Here is an 8,025-nt window from a genome sequence, read left to right on the forward strand (position 1 = left end):
CTGGCTGCAACATAAATTTTCCTCAAATTCTGCTTTTGTTATTTGCATGCATCAACACGGTTTGTTTTTACACGGTGACCTCCATAACTCATTTTAATACATACTGAGGCAGCAGGCTTGGGCTGGAAGGGTGTTGGGGTGATGCAGCAGATCCAGCTGCAGAGAAAGCATTGTTTCTGTATTTTGGGAGAGGGTGGCAGGGGTGATGGCGTACTGTCCCCTCACTATCCTGCTGGTTGAAATGGTGTTGGATCATTTCCATTGGTGGCCAAAACCATGGATGAACTCTTTTTAAATGACAATTTTAATAAAATATACATTTTTTTTTTTATTCAATTTCTGGCCCCTCTGTTCTGTTCCCTATTTGCTTCTCATGAGATACTGGCTTGTAGGAGGAACACAGCGATGCTCTGGGAGCCCCCAGCCATGGGACTTCCATGCATATGGGAATATGTATTTTGTTCTGCAGTTTGTCCTCGCATAAGCGCCACCAGGGTATGCCCAAGGGAACCATGCCTTGCTCACAGCCTGGCTTTGGGAGAATCTCCTTCAGCACCATGTGTGTATTTGGGCCAAAACCTCCCCAAGCATCTCAGCGGTGCCTGTAGGGAGCCAGTCTCTGTCTTCCCCAATGGGGTACCAGCATGCCCCAGCTCTTACAAGCCACAATATTCCCTTAAGTTATCCATGGAATCATAGAATCTCAGCCTGGTTTGGGTTGGAAGGGACCTTTCAACCCCCTGCCACGAGCAGGGACACCTTCCACTAGAGCAGGTTGCTCCAAGCCCCTGTGTCCAACCTGGCCTTGAACACTGCCAGGGATGGGGCAGCCACAGCTTCTCTGGGCACCCTGTGCCAGCGCCTCAGCACCCTCACAGGGAAGAGCTTCTGCCTCAGAGCTCATCTCAGTCTCCCTCTGGCAGGTTAAAGCCATTCCCCTTGTCCTGTCCCTACAGGCCCTTGTCCAAAGCCCCTCTCCTGGTTTCCTGGAGCCCCTTTAGGCACTGGAGCTGCTCTAAGGTGTCCCCTTCAGGAGCCTTCTCTTCTCCAGGCTGCCCCAGCCCAGCTCTCTCAGCCTGGCTCCAGAGCAGAGCTGCTCCAGCCCTCACAGCAGCTCCGTGGCCTCCTCTGGCCTCGCTCCAGCAGCTCCACGTCCCATGTTACAGATTTGAATCAATTTTCTAGCAAATAAAGCTTTTACCCAGCTAGTTGACCAGAATTAAATTACAACGGAGTTTTAGTTCTCCCTCCCCGCCAAAGGATACTTTTTATTCCAGCAAGCCCATACTGCTCCAGTGGCTCCCAGGGCGAGCACGTCCCTTTGTACGGCTACAGAAAAGCCCCGTGATTCATCTCTTTCTCTTGATTTCGTCTTTTTGTTGCATATTGCTGGGGTTTATTTTTCTTTTCTTTCTCTCTTTCTCTCTTTCTTTCTCTTTCTTTCTTTTTCTCTCTTTCTCTTTCTCTCTTTCTCTTTCTCTTTCTCTTCCTCTCTCTCTTTCTCTTTCTCTTTCTCTCTTTCTCTTCCTCTCTTTCTCTTTCTCTTTCTCTTTCTCTCTTTCTCTTCCTCTCTTTCTCTTTCTCTTCCTCTTTCTCTCTTTCTCTCTTTCTCTTTCCCTTTCTCTTTCTTTCCCTTTCTCTTTCTTTCCCTTTCTTTTTCTTTCTTTCTCTCTTTCTCTTTCTTCCTTTCTTTCTTCCTTCCTTTCTTTCTTTCTTTCTCTTTCTTTATTTCTTTCTTTCTTTCTTTCTTTTCTTTTCTTCTTTTCTTTTCTTTTTCTCTCTCTCTTCCTTTCTCTTTCTTCCTCTATTTCTTTCTTTCTTTCATCTTTCTTTTTTCTTTCTCTTTTTTCTTTCTTTTTTCCTTCTTTCTTTCTTTTCTTCTTTCTTTCTTTATTTATTTTTCTCTTTTTTTTCTCTTTCTCTCTTTCTCTCTCTCTTTGTCACTTTTTCCTTTTCTCTTTTTCCCTCCTTCCCTCTTTCTCCCTTTCTCCCTTTCTCTCTCTCTTTCCCTCTCTCTTTCCAGCCCGCTTGGAAGCAGCTGATGGATGCACAGGAATACCCATCTCCCAAGTTTGCTCACGTGTCTCAGCAAACTTTCCCTGCTGCCATCCCCGCGCTCGGTGCGGTGCGTGCCGGTGCGGCGGCGCTCGGCCACCCCTGCGCCGGGACAGCCGCGTGAGGAATGACGCTGTTTGTTCGCTCCACGACCAGAGATTTGTCACTGGCCATTTTGCCTCCAAAGCGTTAATATGAGATCCGGGCTGGCCGGGCACTGCGCAGCCATGGCCGGGCGCTGCGGCTCCTGCTCCTGCAGTGCGGTGCAGGGAAGGCTGTGGGAGGAGGGGCGGTGAGTTGTGCGCTGCAGCAGATGGGACCCTTTCTATTTCGATTGATTTCCAGCTAATAACTTTTAACCTCCTGAACCGAGCCGACTCGTGCAAGGAGCAGCCTGTGAAACACCAGGGACTCAGCTGTGGGGCACGGGCACAGGCATCTCTCAGCCCAGCCACGGATGGCAAAGGGACACCAAAGTGGAGGTTTGTAGCTTGAAGAACACCCCAGCAGGGCACAAGACGGTTATTTATCCAATTATTGCCCTATCCAATTATTGCGCTATCCCCTGAAGCAGCCTCGGTTTCTCTATGCAGGGAATTGCTTTGATTTTCCTTATCAAAAAATGGTAGGAGGGACAATTCAAAGACCCCATGCATAAATCTTCCTAAAGGTCCCCTCTTCCCACAGGACCCCATGCTGGAGCCAGCCTCTGCCCTCCCCAGCAGCACTTCTGAACTACAATATTCCTTTAAGTTTTCCATGTTACACATTTTAATCATTCTTCTAGCAAATAAAGCCTTACCCAGCTAGTTGGTAAACAACCAACTATCCACCTGGATGAAGGAAAAGCCATTTTCCCAGCATTTTCTCAGCTGGGATGCTTCCCCAGTTGAGAGCCCATGCCATTGTGCTGTGATGCCCTCACCTTCATACCCCCAGAGCTGCGGTTGGGGGGGGGGGGGGGGGGGCTTGTTTCTTGTTTCTAAGGAATATTTTTGAATCATTTTGGAGGTGTGGAGCGTGGTTTTGATACCTGTGAAGCTGCAGCAGCACAGGCAGTCCTGCATGGATGGGAGCCTCCTGGCTTCCTGCTGCAGGAAAGGAAACCTCTCATCATTTCAGCTGTAGAAGCAATGTTTGAAAATGCATGCTCTGGAGCCAGGAGATGAAGGAATATCAGATAAAATATATTTCTGCAAAAGGATTTTGAGGTGAGACTCATGATTTTTTAATGGACAGGACTGATTTAACTCCCTTTGTGTCGCTGCTGGCTGCTGCAGCTCTGGCTTCTTGCTGTGGGGTCAAGCCAAGGGTCTTTCCGCACTGCCACAGGATACTGCCCCAGCCAAACTCCCATGGTTCAGCTACAGGGAAGGGTAAAGGATGCATCTGGGCATGTGAAGAACTATAGTGCAGCCAGGAATATGTTTGAATTCTTGAGGTCAGCAGTTCAAATTCATGATATTTCATTCCCCAAGTCCTCATCATGAGACAGACCAGTGGAGGCACGGCTGGTTCGTGATTTGGGGGATTTCTTCTCAGATGGTATGCTGGAAAGGGACTTGAAAGGCTGCCTCATCACTGTGCTGAAAGTGGACCATGGGGTATGAGCAACCTGGAAGAGGTTGGTTTGGTCATAAGCTCCAAAACCAGGGTGGGAGCAACACCAGGTGAGAACATGAACAGAGCTCATAAGAGCAGCAGTCGAAGTCACCCGCATGCACACCCCTTCAAAACCAGTTTATCCAAACAAACACCACTCTGGGAAAACATCTGGACGAGACAACCAGCGGTTTATGGTGCTGGAGGTTTGGGTGCTGGAGGCAGTTGGCCTTCATCTTCCTCCTTACATGCACAAAATGGATTGTTATCTTCCATCCACTACATACACCCTGCTTTGTTCTCCGCCGCTGGCACAATAGATTTTAAGGATAGTCTTATCTTTGTTCACCTAGGAGAAAGTAATTGGTCAAATTTAATTCAAAGAGAGATCAATTAGGAAAGGTTGTGATAGACAGTTAGGTCGCCAGCAACTCCTATAAATCCCGGGTAGAGTTTCCTCCTTTGCCATATACCGGTTTGATGTAGGAAATGGCTCATTTGCAAGCTAAAGGTTTAATTAGGATGAAAAAAAAAAAGGTCAGCAGAGATCAGATGTGAATTGCAAAGTGCTAAAGAAGTTTACCGCAGCAACGTATTTATGGAGAGCCATGCTATAGATCTGCTCCCTCTCTGTCCAGAATGCTAATAGCACCCCTTTGAATTCTTCCTATCACCAGAAAAATCATTGATAATACATGAATGCTTTAAAACTGCTTATCACCCACTTTCTTTTTATGATAATCAAAGGGCTCTGCTGAGCCTCAAGACTCCCTTACCCATCTCGTTAATTGTGGATCCTTCTTTCCAGGTCGGGTTTCCAGAATGTGACACCCTTCGGGTCACTGTTTCCTCTCCCATCCATCGCAATATGAGCTTTGCAGAGGGTATTTATTGCTCCTCCTCATCAGGGACGTAGCCACGATGTAAATTGTGCCAGAAATACCAATATGATGAAAATTCATGGTGTTTCTTCCTCACCTCACTGTATTCTGGATGGTTTTTATGAGTGTGCAAACTGCAGAAGTGAGAGAGTTCTGAACAAGCTCTCTTAAAAGCGGTGGGAGCAATAGTAATGTGATTACATGAGGGTTTAGCTCATCGGTGAGAGTGCTGAGCCAGCCCAAGGCAGTAGGGCCTAAAGTCAAGCCCTGCCGTTGATCTCAGCTCTCAGGGCTGCTGTGGGCTGTGCTTGTTTCAAGGACCTTTGGTGTCCAGGGCTCTCTCCTGCTTCCTCCTCCATTCTCTGCATCTCCAGGGGGTTCCCACCGGTGGGGATTGGCATCAGTGCCCTCAGTGCAGCAGTGCTGTGGCTGCCCCTCACTGGGACCTCGCCAGCAGGCACAGATGCAGCTTCCAGCCCGATCTGTGCTGCAGCTGGGGCTGGGAAGGCTTCAAGGAGTGCTGCTTCTTGGCCAGAATCGCCAGGGGTCCAGGCATCCTGGAGAACACCACTGTTTGGGGCTTCATTAGGTGTCATACATAACTAATGACTCTGCAGTAGCGTATGGCAGGAAAGGTTCAGAGCCAGCCACCAAGGTGGAGAGAAATCAAAATGGCAGCTGGACCTGGCTGGGAGAACAAGAGCAATTTTTCCAGTCACTTCCATTTGTTCCAGTATCACTCAGCCCCACACTCCTTTTTGATGAGAGATCACAATTTCGCTTTAAGCAACACTATATGAAAAAAGACAGACAGCAGATCAGGTTGTAAACTGATGTGATTACACAGGCAACATTAATTCCCAGCACCTGAGACTCCAGCCCTCCGTGCAGTGTCGATAACACCAATTTCAGTAATTTCAGCAAAGCAAACTGTACCAACAATAGGTGGAGGACGGAGGAGGCTCTTCACTCTTCTGGAGGATCAGAAACTCGCAGCAATTATCAGTCAACAGTTCCAGCTGCCTGGTAAACTTAAGACTAAAGTAAACCCATCTCAGCTCTGAGGCTGGAAACAGAAGAGCTGTAATTATTTGCAAGTTCAACTATTGCCCCCATTGCCAGATATAGGGAGCGATACGACGCAGACCCCAATGCATCCAGCTTCTGACAAAGATGTGTGATGCTCCTCGTGCAGACATTGAAGCGTGCTTCTACGACACTCAAGATTCAGGTGTGATGTGTATAAAGCATTAACCATTTACTTCCAACAGTAGACAAAAGCCTCATTATTATGGGCAAGCCACATTCCTATTAAAAAATCAGCTCCGACAAGCCTCCTAAGAGGAGCAAGAGGTTACCTTGTCTTTGCTGAGCATGGGGGGGAAATTCAGCTGTTCTGACAACCAAATCGTGTTTGATATCATCCGAGCTGACTCGATAGAGATGTCAGATGGGAGAAGATAGCAGAAGTCTGCCTCGCAGTTTAATTGGCTTACACTTTTGTATATCCTGTTTTAAAAGTAAGGCCTTCAAAATGCGATTTGGACAAGTGAGTTGCGTGGGGCTCTATCCTGGGCGGTCCCTTCTCAGTGACCAAAACAGCACAGCTCTAAACATAGGCTGTAAGTATGGCTGGATTTATGGAGCATTCATTATTTTAACAGCACTTACTGACTTTGGGTCAAATATCTTTTTCTAGCATTTTTTTATTTCAGGAACGAGCCCGTATGTCACGATCTCATGCCTCATCTAATTGGATAAGTGTTTCCTTTGTCCTTGAAACCAAAAAGTAGACCACGTATCCAGGAGCTACAGAATGAAAAAGCATCTGCCTTTGGTATTTGGCATGCCTCAATTAAAAAACCCGCTGCCTGGTTTTTCATTTTTTCTTGAGTCCTGACCAGAGCAGTTCTGCTCAGATTCAAGTGGACAGTTCTGAAGGTCGAGCTAGGGGTATGTAAAAAAACCCCAAATCCTTTGGAACAATATATAGAACATTAATGTTTTACATACAACAGAAAAGAGGCCCGGATCCAGCAAAGCCAAGTTCGGAGTCATGCTGGAAGCACGGGAACAGCTCTTGTGCTCGCTCCCTTCTGAGCATTTCTATAAGCTCCTGTTGGAGTGGAGCTCAGGTCCACGCTCAAGACGTGACTCGCTTTCCTCCCAGCCCCACAAATCTAGCTCTCAATATGCACAAAACACTTCCATCTTTAAAAAATAATTGAAAAGGTGCACCCTGAAGTTCACTGGATCGATCCCTCTAAATTATTTTATTTAGAAGACACTTCATTGTGTCAAAGATTTAATGGAGAGGTTACGATACCCAGCTTTCAGAATGTCAATGCATTAAAAGGGAGTGTTGCAGGGAATGTTAAAATCCCCGGTAATGTACGCCCAAGCAAAACTGCCAGATTTATGAAATATGACAATTATTATACAGAGTTTAGATAAGAAATAGGCTGATGGGGAAAAGCAGGGTAAGGGCTGGAATCCTTCTGCATGTGTAGCGGGATGAAATTCAGCAGCTTCACTATGGACTCTTTTGCCTTCCCCTTTGAGCATTCGCTTCCCAAGCTCTATCTTTTGAAATGTGTGTATTTTTACATGAACAGTATTTCCTGGCACACTTGATTAAATACCTTCCCTTGTTATTTATTGCCCATTAAACAACATATCTTCTGCAGGTACCTTCGTTGGACAAAAGCTCTTTGCTATCAAATGCAGACCTCAGCATGTCTTAGGCCAGTGCAGTTTAGCGCAATGATCTCTACGTGGGGCTGCAGCTGAGAAGCGCTGAGAAAACTGCAGCAGCACAGATCAGGGTTCTCTGCTTTTTAAGAGGCATGTCTGGCACCTCAGAATTACCCAACTTTACTTCATTTTCCACTTCTTGGTGCATGCGATAAGGTTAGAACATGCAAGGTGTCCAAAGGTGTTTCTCTCTCTCCTTGGGGAATGTCTCTCTTCGGGTGCTGCGGGAACAATTGCCATCCACCGAAGTACTTCCAGGCTGTAAAGTTTCAAGTGAAACGGAAGGGCGGGGGAAGGAATGACAAGTCTTTTTGACTGAAATTCTCTCCCCAAATGGATTTGGCAGAGCCTGGCTCTGCTGATCTTAAAGCAAGGTTTATCATTTGTGCAGGCTGCTGCCTGAAGGGGGAAAAGATCTTTGAAGTTGCTGAATGATGGAAGGGTCTCCCCCCTTCTCTCCCTCACACACATTTTTTAAGGGTGGAGACTGGGAGATGCTCAACTGCCCTGAGTCAGGAAATTACATGACAAATTAAACAATTATGTGTTTTAGTGCCGAGCATCTATTTAGACATTTAGAGTCAAACATGTGTTTAGCATGAATTCCATGGGCATTTACACTTTCCCCCATCACCTGTAATCCTACACTGCATTATTTTACTGCATGTCAAGAGCTCCCCTGGTCCAGTGTCTACATCTTGAAGAGATTTCTTTATCATTTAACTTTATTACA

Source organism: Strigops habroptila, chromosome 8 (assembly GCF_004027225.2).
Source record: "Strigops habroptila isolate Jane chromosome 8, bStrHab1.2.pri, whole genome shotgun sequence".
Taxonomy (NCBI): domain Eukaryota; kingdom Metazoa; phylum Chordata; class Aves; order Psittaciformes; family Psittacidae; genus Strigops; species Strigops habroptila.